Source organism: Bombus flavifrons, chromosome 2 (assembly GCF_040668555.2).
Source record: "Bombus flavifrons isolate JBK064 chromosome 2, iyBomFlav1_principal, whole genome shotgun sequence".
NCBI classification, from domain to species: domain Eukaryota; kingdom Metazoa; phylum Arthropoda; class Insecta; order Hymenoptera; family Apidae; genus Bombus; species Bombus flavifrons.
The window spans coordinates 11,011,057-11,025,339 of record NC_138443.1 but is presented as its reverse complement, the minus strand read 5'-3'; positions in this window follow the sequence as shown (position 1 = coordinate 11,025,339).

The window sequence follows — 14,283 nt, the reverse complement described above, 5'->3', positions numbered from 1 at the left end:
TGTCAGCTCCTTTGAAGCAACCTCTACATTCTAGTCCGTCGTAAGACACGTCCTATCAGTCCTAGATTTCTGAAAGAACGATGGCGCGAAAACTAAACTGGTGAGAACCTTTCGTCCGGAACAAGACAATGCACTTCCAGCTTCGTTCTTCGCATTATCCTCCCGCTTCGTAAGTTTCCTCGCTATTATAGCGCTTACTAAATCGGTTTTGCATAATCCTGCTTGGAACTGGCGTTACCTGCAGTCTCTATTCCTCGATGAATCGTACGTTCGAATTTACTTTCACACACGAGACGTCCAGACTTATGCCATTGGAGATTGCGAAGATGTGACACCACCACCGCCGAGTGCATCTGAATTTCAGAAATTTTTTTCTCTGTAACGTTCCACGAAAAGTCTTTTGAGAACAAACGGAGGATAGATCATCTATCTTTCTTTAAATATTTAATTATTTTTTATTTAAATACAAAATATATTTTTTAATTAAATATAATATAAAGTCGCACGACCAGGTTTAAGCTTGTCGATAGAAAATTTAAAAAATGTTTCTCACAAAAATGTAATTACTTGTAACTCAAATTAATTTAGAAGAAAAATCCTATTGTTTTGACTATGAAAGAAACGGGAACACAACTGTAAATTATTTTCTTAGAAACGTTTATTACTAGGGGTAGGAAATTATACCGCGACAGCTGTCAAAACGTCGTCAAGTGACAATAATCCATAAACAAGCGGCGTCGTTGATGGCAATTCGGTATTATCGGATTTGCAAACCTGGTTCCGTTTGCTATGGCCGGCAGTAAACTCATTGATGGCTAGGAACGATTCCGCTATCGTTTCCATAATCACGTAGGTACCCGAGGACGCGTGCAAGTAAATTCTGAGAGAATATTTGAAATTCTAGACATCCCTAATTATATTTTGAATATTTTGTTATTATTCAATTTCCTCTTCAAAATAAGATATTTATATTTTGAAATGGAACAAGACTATAGAGGTCTAGTTACAACAGAGCACAATAGTATTGTAACAGACCCGTATCGATGTAAACCTAATATCTTCAGCTAACATTAGGCATTTGCGCCCCGCAACTTCGAGTGTAAACTAGTGCAAGCTCTGTAGAAATTAAATGTAAGGTAATTATGATATTTCAGAACAGACTATACTTAGGTCGATAGGTACACTTAGATATACTGAAAATTATGTTTAATTGAAAAAAAATAGAGAAAACGAAGACTGTCGTATCTCTTTCTCAAACCGTGCAAAGAAACGCATATTATGACCCAGAAATTCCTTTACACAGGCCAGTCGTAATTAGCTATAAATTCTCCTCAATAAAATAAATATAGCAATATTATGTTCAAACTTCAACGAGCATATCTACTCGGTCAGCAAGTCCGTTAGATCTTGATTTCTTCCTCAATTCGTTCCTCGAACCATCTAATGATTCTGGAATCTCTCGTTTCAAGGTAGATCATTAGAATCTACGGATAGTTACTACAAGTTAGTAACATGATCGACGTTCGAAGAAATTCACCGATAACTCCTCTCGTCGGGTTATAAATTAGATCCAAAACTCACTGGAAAAGTGCAATTACCGATAGTGATTCACGGTATTACAAGAAAAGCAAGAAATACTGTATCGTCCTGACAGGAACGTGAAAAACAGGAAAACGGAAAAGCCCTAATTTATTAGCCGAATCGAACGAGGCGAAAAGGCTCGTGATCGCCCAATTGCTAACATGCCCAGCTGCTGCGCATCCTTGTGAACTTGATAGAGTATAATATGAAAAGCTCTTGACTTATTCGTAATTGGCGGTGCGTATGGAATTTCAGTTGAGGGCGATGCAACTCCCGCTGGCTGAAATTACATAGCGGTCTCTCGCGTTCGTGCACTTCGAGCCTCTATCGAGCGCAAGATTAGATACACCGATCTCCGCGTGTGCCTGGATAAAATTACCCTTGCAGTTACGTTCCTTGTTCGAGATCTCTTCCACCTCTACTCGTCGTCTTTTTCAGTTCCGCTGTTGAAAAGTGTGCGTGCGTGTACGCGGGCGTCACGTAACTCACGAATAACTCGCGAAATTGAAAATTATAATTTCCATGCCTTAGAGACGAAGTTCGAGAACGGTGTATACGATTGTGCGCTGCAAGCTGGGAAAGTTTCGCGCGACCGGTATGCGAAGCATCTATTAGCCGATCGATAACTGGTTCGTATTTCGTACGTTGTTTGGGAACTTCGATTCTCGCGGCCAGCTGCCAAATTTCCGGTGCGGTCACGTGCCGCTCTCGAAAAACCCGAGAAACCTCCGGGTAAACTATCAACCACTCGAGTTTTCTTAAAGTGATTTGGAACGTATCTACGACTTGTTTTCGGATATTTGTGTATATTATTGTAAGAGGAAGTAGTCAATTATTTGTATACAGCTAGCTTTTATTCATAGTGGTATATTCGAGAGACATCGTTCAAGAAACTTCAGCATCAAGGAATTTTGCAGCGAATGTTCCATTGAATCGTTTACTTGTATTAAGTACGAGTTACAAGATATTTCTTAGAAGATAAAAACCTTTTATATTTATTTAACAAAATCAATATATTTAGTTTTCTTATTATAACGATACCGCAGTTATTGATATATTTTATCTCGTGCTTCGGCGAATCGTGTTTCGATTTAAATATTGTTCCTTTTTTTTTATCTTTTTATATCTATCAAAGAATGTAATGCGATAAAAAGATTGTTTATACGCTAAATAACAAATTTGTTTGAACAATGTCCAATAAAATGTACATACGCGTTTCCTTCCTAATTAAGGAAGTTAATACATCCTTTAGCAAATCTTGGAAAATACAGCCGGTAGAAAATAGCTCAAAGGAATCAGTCTAAAGCAACTCCTGCAACAAGCTGCACCGACGGCAATTACACTACGTAACACTCTAATGCCGTCGCCGGAGACGTAGCTGTGTGTACACCTTATACTGATTAATTACAGAAGCTCGAGTTAACGCGTAACCTGTAGATTACTGTCATCTGTGTAACATCAGTTATGCAAGCAGAAATCCACCTTTAACAAATTCCATCGTATTTTACCAGTTTCACCATGTGCTTCATTTGAAATAAGAATCGAGACGTTGGATTTTTTTCATTCGGATATTGTTCTTTGCAGTAATCGCAAATAGTACATCTAATATGTTTTCCATTTTTCTATAAAATAGAAATTCCAGATTATTATATGAAAACTTGATCTTTAGTGGTTATAGCTTATATAGATACTTTGTAACATCTAATTTCGATCTGCCAATATAACATTCCTATTACATATTGCTTGCCGTTTATCTCTTAAACTAACGGAACCAGCGTGGCCATCATTTGCGTTCGCATTTCGAATTGGCGAACTAGAGTACTGAAATTCGCGTGGTAACCCGAGGGATTTACCGACAAACTTTCGGCTGTCTGTGATTTGCACTGCAGTTATTTGTATTATATCGATTTACCGGAATCATGAGATTCGGTTCACCAGGTGATTTACTCGATTCGACAACGTCGAAATTCAGAAATGTCAGCGTTCAAGTTCCTACGGTTCCCAGCCTATATCTTCGATCTCTCTAGCGCCGTATCTCGTTGCTAGAACGATCGAATTCGAGGATACCCACTGATACACGAGCATCGTGGCAAGACGAGCTGCGATAAAAAAATTTTTACGATCTCTCCTTCCTTACCACTCGGCCTTCCTATCGTTTCGAGCCGTTCGAATGTCAAAAGATCGATAGTTCGCCGACCCTTGCCCATGGAACTTCCTACATACATATGTATTTTACGAACTTCATGCTCCTCTTCCGAGGGAATTGGCTCGCGTGTCGCCAGTAATACATTTTGCCGAGTTTCGATGTTCGTAGACGCGGCTGAATTACAGATCCGCTTGATCTTGATCCGTCCTGGCCTTGTTGCGGCTCGAGTCGCGAACAGACGAGGATAATTCTCGATCGTGTTGCGGCTTTCATGTTAGAACTCACGGTACAGCTGATTCGGGAGAATAAGGTTACGGTAGGAGGAGAATTATATGAATCATACGTGCATCATATATTTCTTTTATATAATCCAGTTTTGCGTTTACTATTTATTATGATTAGAAACGGAAAAGCAAAAGAACGTAGAAGTATATTAAATGAGAAAAGTAGAAATGATTTGTACGATATACGAGATCCGACGCTGGTATAAAATCTAATTTTCATCATAAAATTGTAGAAATAACTGACTTAAAGTTATGGCCTCTGAGAGACTGATTTTATTCTTCACAAGGTGCTTCTTCATCGAGCAATGATCGAATAGCGAAAGACTAATTAATTGGTCGTTGCCACGCATCGGCATATTTCTAATAAAAATTATCAAACGAAGAAAGAAAAGACTCGATAATACGTTCTCTGCAGAAAAAAAAATAATCGCACTTCATCAGATTTCCTTCAGTCGCATTTCAAATTTACTTCGTAACAGCCCTGCTCCTGGACTATACCTAAATCACCGCGAAAAACGCGGCTGTAACCGGACGTAAAGACAGGAAACGCGAGAAAGTGTTGTGTAAGCTGTACCTAGGTACGATCATCTCGCTTAAGACTTAAGGTATAGATTGAAAGAACCACTAGGGTCAGCGATGAGAAGCTATGGGAATGTGTATACACGTTCCACGAGCGTGGCGGGGTTAGAAACTAGATGGGAGTCGTGATTTCGGTCTTGACCGAGGTGGAAGCCATTTTCTCGCTTCTTGTATCCCACCTCTGTTCCCCTTGTCCCTTTTACGGCTAGGAAGACACGCGAAGCACGTTCGAATCGACCAGCTGGATGCTTCCGTATACGCGAGCCCGGATATGTGAGCGAGGAAATTGAAGAAACGGAAAATATGTGCAACTGGCCAAATGATCACTGTGGTGGACTCGAGAAACCATGATCTACGAGAACAGTACGAACCCAACGCGAGCACAAATGGAGACACACGTTAGTCGAGGATGACTTATGTTAGTGGAACGAAGCGTGCGCGAGATTTTGACAGAAATAAAATGTCGTGTTAACTTTTCGTTGTTTCACAAAATGTTCGTAAAATCTACTGCATTCCCGAATTTTTTCCTGGTCTCTTAAACATTTTTGACTTAAAAACTAATTCAGTGACGTAGCAAATTCTTTAACGAATTCTTTATCCTAGAAGCTTTTCCGATTTTTCGAAAGCCTAGAGAAATAAAGAATTAAAAGTGGACGTAAACGACTCGGTGTGAAAATATGCTCGTCCACGGCAATTTTCTAAATAAGGAAATCCTAGATTGATCCTGAATGAATCCTAAGTGTTCTTAAATTCTCGAGATTCCTGCAATACGCCATGATTTAAAATTGTTGGCCGGTAGTGTAAGTACGTATACGCGTGTGCTGGTTAGCGTTCAAGAGTGCTTTGTCTGCTCGCCTTTGCTCCATTGAGATCGTTTCTCGGTGGCTTTATGGCGGCTGGGTCTCGAAAACTAGGCTATCTCGGAGAAAGGCGTAAACCCTTGACCTTTGACGTGAACCTTCGTGCCTTGGAAAAATCGTTTCGTGATCGGCGTGAGAGATTGAGGGCTTATTGAATGGAGAAATGGATTGTTTCGTGGAAAATAGGAAGATTTCAATTTTGTATTTGTACAGTTACGACGGTGTACTTTCAAATGTACTAGATAGGAATTGTTCCTGGATAAATTTCATGTATTATATCACGAAAATGCGAGGTTGTAAACTAATTTTTGGAAAAGGTACTCGGAATATTTTTCCCCTGGTTGGACATTCCCAAAGTAATAAAGAATAATATAAATGATACATTTGAGGCATTTTATATTCTTTGAACGATTATATATACATGTTGACATGACATAATAATCAACATGATTAAAAGTATATTCAGGCAAATGTTTCTAGAAACTCGTGAACGAAACTAACGAAGTACCTTAAATTCGAATGATTGAAAATGTTGCGAACATTTTAACATAATACGGACACGTATAATTAGTTGCTCTTCGTATCAAACGTTACTATAGAATTCTCATTCACTATCTATTCTCCCTTTCCCCATAAATGTATAAATACGCGATCATATTTGTATCGACAGCCAATATTCAATCGCTTTGAAGTACCGCATTCAAAATTTATTACAAAGTCCCTGAGAAAGAGAAAAATGAAGAGAAAGTTAATCTATTTGCTCCACCATATCCCTATCGTTTTTCAATACCACTGAAATATAACCCAGTATCACCCAAACGTCCTGCAGTTCAGCTCGAATCAGGCTTAAACGGTGCCCTTTGAACGCTTATAAAGCGTTTCTCGCCCTCCGGGGCCAAAGATCTACTATCCTTTCGTAGTCGACGTGCGGTACCGAAGGGGTCGCCGAGTAAAAAACGTCGAAGAATGGCGATATCCTGCGCGCGCTTAAACCTACCCGATAAAGAACGATTTTACCTCGACTTGTCGACGCGGCAGGGATTCAAAAGTCGATAAGATAACCGTGACAAAGTCGCGATACGGTGTTTGTTGGTCGATCGAACGCGTCAGGAGTCAACAAATTTAAGCCGTGCAACCTTAGTTTCGCACGCAAGCCCGAAATTGCCAATTAGTTTGGCTACCCCGTCTTCGCGTCGGTACCGTGGCAACACGGAAGTGGTCCCGGATAAATAATTGCCAATTCCACGGCTGGGGATCGCTGGAGATGGTCACGACACACCGGTGGCAGGTCATTTTCTCCCATTTACGTGGTCGCGGAGAGCAAGGTCCGGTCCAATGTTCGTTGCCCGATACTAGTGAACCGCATGTGTGTTAACCTGCCCGCCTGTTACTTCATCGTTCTCCGTGCATACATGGTATTAGCGGGTTTTGTTGGTAATTTCGTGGTACTTTCGAAAAAGGTTTGAAACTCCAGTTCTTTGGGGCAAGGTTCCTACAGGTTGTGCGCCAACGTTGCATGTAACTGCGCAAAGTAGTATCTGCTCCGTTAAGCATACGGCGTATAGTGTGCATACGTGCAGTATTCAACGAAATAACAAACTCGCGAAAGTATTCAATTTACCATAGGATATTTTAAAGAATGTGTTATGTATGTGTGTATGCTATACGAAACTTGAAATACTTTCGTGAGTCACCGTACGTTAGAGAGAAAGAGGAAGGGAGAAGGGTGAAGGGAGAAGGGAGAAGCAAAGATAATACTTCGATACCCGTATCCGAGTGTTCGAGCGAAGGTTTCGAGGGTAAACAAAGAATGGCGAATGACACGTTCACAAGAACGCGCGTCTCGTGACGGTGGTACGCGTTTAAACGGAATTCTCAAGAGTAAGGTTAAGTGGATTCGTCAAATAAGTGCGTAAAAATTTACGACCGTTTATGTATTCCGTGAGCAACCTGTCAATGTCCCGAGCGTCATGTTACGTCAGTGAGTTTCGCGCACACTTTAAGCCGTATCCAAGTTACCACGTTGGAAAGGGGCAACGGCTTTCGGTAATGACGGCATTCATTCGTTAATAATTTTTTCCTCGTTTCGATTCTCTTTATCTTGTAATCCTAATTCATTTTCCTGACTTTTTTCTGTTTCAGGGTAAGATACTTTGTCTCCATCTGGCGAAGTAGATAGCGAAGTATCGTTCGGAAGACGGTTCTTTTGACTTGCCTTCGCGTTCTTGGTACCAGACGTAAGCATTTATCAGTATATCTAATTCTATTGATTGATTTTTATATTTAATTGTCGAATAACGAATTTATTATACGTAGTATTATTGCGGTATTATTTGTGCGATGCTAGAGATGTTATCTAAATATATAAAGCTTACAAATATAGGGATATTTATTTGAATTATAGAGTTCAGAAAGAAAGACATCGTTGACAGTTTAAGTAGCTTACTGGCAAATCTGAATTTTAATAATCCTATTGATTAATTCTCCTCCTGTCGTGAATTCCATTTATTTTCATAAGGAACGAAGGAAATGTGTGTCTATATTTACACCTCTAGAAAATTTCGAAAATTTAAATAGAATGATGCATGCATATTGTGAACTTCTCGTTTACACAATATAAATGGCAATTGAACAACGGTATAGAATACAAAGTACTTCAGTACAATCGATATAATAACTCAGCATTTAATAACTTCAAGAGTACGTGGGAAAGATCATAACACACAGTTTCTCGCCGCGTTATCAAATTTCAACAAATGTTTACGTAACTCCCTTTCCCTGCCCTAAATAAACAAAGATAGTTCCAAACTTCCAATCCAACCAAAAGTCTGCTTACGAAGCGTAACTATCGCAGAGATACGAATACATACTTATCAACTTAAGAATTACCAATTTGTTTCTTGGCATTAGTACACGTACAAACTAAACAAAAATCAATTTTGTTTCTATTGTTGAACTAAAACAGCATACTCTTACCCTTATTAGTCTCACTAGCCGTCAGCAAGAAGCGATGAAGTTTAACAATTATAAAATTAGCTAATATATCTAATCGTACAGCAGTGCGTAAACGCATATAATATGACGGAGAAATGGATCCATGTTATAAAAACCTTATTTATCTTTAACCCTTTGATCGATAATCACGTGGAAATTGCGTTCCAGCTGTTCTATAAAATTCCGCAAGCAACGTCGCATTTTGCACCGATGCAATATATATATATATATATATATATATATATATATATATATATATATATGTATGTATATATATATTTAGATGCAAATAACAAATAAGATTAGTCTTCAATTTTGCTCAGAAAAATTTCCTACTGTTAGTGTTAGAAGAGCAAATTTCTAAACTGTCTCTCCTACAAATCTTTATAATTATGTCATTTATATAATATTTTTCTAATTATGTCATTACCATTGTCAAGGAGGTGTTTTAGTAATTTACATTAGTCGGCACAAGAGTCATATCAGATCTACCTAGTGAATCAAATTTAATCGAACGCGTTGAACACACATTTACACGAACGTACATTCGCCTTGTGCGTGTTATGCAGAGTGACAATCACCGGAATGGTCTCTCCTGCCGCGATGCCATGCCGCAGCATTGAATCGTATCAGCCAGGACGCGTTTAATTTCATTCCCGTGGTGTATCGATCATCGGGCAAAGGCGGGTAATATCAGTTTCGAGGTTCCGACTACATCTCACCTTGAGCCTTGCCGGTTCGACCACGCTTATACAACCCGATTTCAATTTAGTTTTCGCAGTCTCTCGAGAATTCCCCAATCGTACCGATTGAATAGCCCGGTTTCGGTCTCGCTCCGTACTTACCTGATCAAGGTACCGACCTTCTCCAGGGCGGGCTCCATTTTCGACGTTACTACACGTTCCACAGAATTTTGCCCGCCATCCCGCGTGTTCTACACGCAATGCCAAACGGATACGTATACCTATAGCACAAAACATCAGACGCCTATGAGAAGCGGATCGCACCATGGTATGGGGTCCCTTTGAACGTTTAGTTGAACCATGCGTCGTCAGCTATGTGCGTGAACTCCTGCGGTATTTGGGGAGTTAAATATCGTACGATGGTGGTGACGGGTGAACGTGACAGTATAGGAGGTTCATTGTCAATCAAATCACCTGGTTTCATATAGTGGAAGGTTGAGTGATAGAGAAATTAATTTTGCAAGTTGGTAGTCGATTGAAATAGATTCTGAAATATTGATGAAAATGGTATGGTCTTGAGAGATTGTAATAATGGTCCTTTAAATTATTTTACACTACGTTATCTTTTACTTTTCTTTCTGGCAAAAGTGGGACAAATTTATTTTTAAAATATTGTCAATCAAATTGTTTAGTTTAATTCGATGGAATAGTGGAAAAATTAATTTCGAAAGTCGATTGTGCTCAATTTTGACAAATTTATGAAAATTCATTACACTGCTACGATAATATTGATATTTGGAAATACTTTATAATTGTCTTTCCTGTTGCTGATTAGAAGCAGTTAATATAAAATAAAAGGTGAGATAAATTTGTCTACTTTTTCAAATATTACCAAGCTCTGTTACATTCTGTCAACAGTGCTTCAGATCTAGTGCTTTTAGTGCTTTCTTCTTTTGACTCGCGATCGATCTATACCTCTCATACTCTCATTCCAAACACAATTTACCCGATCGTATTTCGTAAACTCCACACGAGCGAGAGCAACCATAAACTCCACCTATGCAGACTTTTCGAGTATATTCGCCAAAACTAAAAGCACTCTGCAGGAGATAGAGAAGTGCTCCATGCCTTAATGAAGAGATACTCTATATTACAAGCTTCTGTTAAAGTATTCATAACCGACAGGCCACCTTTGAACAGATTTGGTATTTCTCGACAAACTGCATTCATGCATGCATTGAATTTCACGAAGGACACCTCTAACCTTCTATCCTCTCGGTTCTTTGATCCATGTTCGAACTTTATACTCGTATAACTCGCTTTCATCCCTGTTCCGATAACATAGAACGAGTATAGACTCAAAAAGTCTTATTTGTTCATGAAACGTTTTGTAAGATCGTAGCCTCTTAGATACGCCGGCGTTAGCGCGGAAACGCTTTGGCAACCTTCTTCTTCCTTTTTCTCTCCAGGATTTCGTTCGTTTGGCTGGAAGACGGCTAGACGGCTTATACGATACGTTACGTTCCATTGTTCCCAAGAATCGTGCAGCTGGTTCCTATATTCCCGCATATGCGCTTCTACGTGTTCCGTGCGATTACACGCACATTCTGCCTCACCGACATGCGTCTCAACAAGCGCAGCGGTGTCATGTCACGACTTGTAAGCGGCTGGGTCGCTTGAATAGGCGAACCTGGTTGACTATAGAAAAAGATACGCCGGATCTTTCGAAGGCCTGATCCCGGCAATGGTGTGAAGGGTTGACGTGAAGTGGTGGTTTTGTTATTGGAAAGCGCTGGCCAGAGATGTCGAAAGTGAGAACCATTGGATACACTTTGATGCGCGAGTGGGGCTGTTGAAATTCGTTAAACGAGGTTAACAGCTTGAAAATCCGAAAGCTGATATATTTTATTGATGGAAATCACCGAGTGTCCTCTCCAAATCGAAGTACCCAAATCTTGACTTTGTTTTTCATTCTGTAGGAAAGTGTTTGCGACGTAATGTAAATAATGTTTCCAAGAACTTTTTTTTTTTTATTTAATCACCAGAGGTATTCGATATGCAGAGAGTTAAATATCGAGATAAAAGGAATGCATATTGAATCAAATTGTAGCACGAATATAGAGAAGTAAAACTCGTGCAAGGCAATTATTAAGAGTTTCCAAGGAACTAGCAACAATTTAAACTCAGAAGCACGATACGTTTACGTTTCCGTTTTAATTGTCACTTGTACCAGTAGATCTTAATGGAGCGTTTGATAGCATGCAACATTCATTGTTCTAAAAAAGTCAACTGGGTTAAAATTTCATCGTAATGCCTCGGTGGAGAAGGAATAATGAGTGGTACGTAGTGCAAATTATTGGGAATGGAGGAAGCTATTTTGCCAGATCGCCAAGCCGCAATCTTCTTTGGATGATCCTCGCGTAGAACGAAGGAAGCGTCCAGAAGGAAATATTTCCGTGAATTGACGCGATATACCAAAGATGGCCTTATTTCGTCGATTCGGGCCAGTGATCACAATTTGACGTGAATTCGAAAAATGTCACGGTTAAACCGTGCACGAGCTCTATATCCACGATGCAAGATCGTCGAAGATAATCAGCACTCAATTTTATTGGAGAGCGAATCGCGCGGGCGGAGCCGAGAGAAGCATTGTCCGCTGGAAGCACTCGGGACTCGTTTTCTCATCGTACGTCACTTCTAGCGACGCTTCCCTGAAATTTATGTCACGCCACGATAGATCGAAAAATTGTCTGCCTTCTGTATCGCTGTTATACAGATAAGAATATAGAATGAGCGAATTGAATTAACCGTCGAGAACTAGCGTAGCAGTGAAAACGCTTGGTTTGTAATTTCTTTGAAAAACGCCACGAATTTACGACGACGTTCTTTCTGAATTCTACTAGAATTTTCAGCGGAAAAATATGAATAGAGCCTTTTTTCTCTCGTATTTTTTAGAAGACTGTAATTTAGACTACTGTGATTGAAATGGGTATATATGTACACCGATTTCAAAAGAACGTTATGCAATACTTAATGGGGTATTTATACCCGCAAAAACGTAAGTGAAAAGGATTATTAAAAAAGGCAAGGAAGATGTGAAAACTTCCCTATGTATATCACGTTTCATAACATTAATGCGAGTATCACGGATTGTTCTACCGTTCAACAAGGGAGATCCTTTCAAGTTGAGAGAGCGAGTCGAACGAATGTAATTTTACCATATTTGCGATGTCGGTGTTATAGAATCGACGATGGAAACAGTATTTCACAAGTGGGAAATTAAATAACTCCCACCCATGATAGAAAAGTCGCGATGTTTCTTTGAATCTAGTATTAATGGAGAACATTTTTTTATTTCAAGTCTGTAGCGAGAAAAGGAGGAATAAAAAGAAAAGGATGGTAAAAAGGGACGGTTGACTCGCTAAACATTCAATGAATATCAAAATGAAAACGTGATCGAGACAGAAAAAATACACTCCCGTGTTACTTTCATCCATGCAATTTGCAAACCATCAATTATTCCATATTATGACATAGGAATTGGAAACACTAACGAAAAATTCGCGTTGACTCTCGATCAATTTCGTTTTCCGGTCGATCAATTTTCAGACGTCCGAATCAACGAGCGATATTCCGTTTCACGCACGCAAATATAATTTCCAGAATACATGCATGGAGATGTTTAGCGTTTGTCGTTATTATACATGCTGCGATATTACGTTCTTTAACACTTGTTTCTGCTCAGTGGTTGTTTACTACGAGCATCGAGCAATATTCGAAACATAATTAACATCCGGTCGGACGAATCGAAAAATAAAAATTATAATCTCCGGTCGTTTGTAAAGTAATTATTAATAATTTCGATGTCAGCTTCGGCCACACGAGAAATACAATATCGCGTTCCCGACTACTCGAAATCAATTTATCCAACTGTTTTCGATTTCGCCGATCGGTTTTGGATAGAAGCTGTTGAATAATATAACGTTGGCAATTTTTAGAAGCTTTTGCACGAGTCACCGCATGTCTGCCTCGGTTATAACGTTTCAACTACCGCGCCATTGCAGCTGCTGCGTATTGTTCATCATGCTTATTGACGTTTGATTGCTCATTGAAGTTTTTATTAATATTTCGGATTATGACGACAAACGAGCCGAAAATTGCACGAATTTCGGTAATATTCTATTATTCCGCGTAAATTAGAGTCGTGTTCGACCACACGTTTACCATATTTAGTCAACCTTTCTTTTCATTGTTGTTATTATTCTTTTTATTTCATATGCGCGTTGTTTGTATTATAACATTGAAAACCGATGACAGCAAAACGGAAGGCAGTTCTATGACGATAGATCAATTAATTCGAAAATGCCAATTATGGATTAATACACAATATCCCGAATACATAACGTTTGTTTCAATAACACACGCGTGAACTCTTTAGATTCTAGTGGCCGTAACCAAATTTTATCTATAGCCTAAAATATCTATAATCGTTTGTTGTATCAAATTACTGAGAAAGAGGAAACTCCTGAAATAGACAAGACACGGATAAATCAAAGATACACCGAATCACTTCGTGTAATCGATTATAGAAATTATACCAATCGTTACCTCGTTTCCCAGATATTATTCGAAACTTGACCCTCCAACTTTACTCCACGCTCAAAGTTCCACAGACGACCTAATGGGGTTCACATAAACTAATAACCCTGTTTGTCCGAGAAGTTGGCCTACGAGGTTGTAAGCTTTTGCATACAACCGCCGTCATGGTTCTTTCACTTTCCAGAGTGAGTGTTTCGTTGAAACGCGATGATCAACGTTCACTCCGATGAAAATCTTTAGATCGTCATGTTAAAATCACTGTTGAGAATCGACTTGGTGACAAGAGAAGGAACCGCAAGGGGACATGGAGGTGACGGCTCGTTATATTTCTTCGTCGACGCGAGTGAATTTATGCGTCGTATCTCGGGAACGCATGGGGAAACGTTTCAACGATTGTTTATAGCAGCCAGACTACTTTCTTTCCTCGCGGTCGTATCTTTCGTTCTTCTATGCATCTCGCATCCACATGGATAAACAACTGAGCAGCTTTCTACCGCGAAACGGACCCATTGTTTATCGAGTTTATTTCCTGCGTTTCTTTGCGACGCAACCGATCC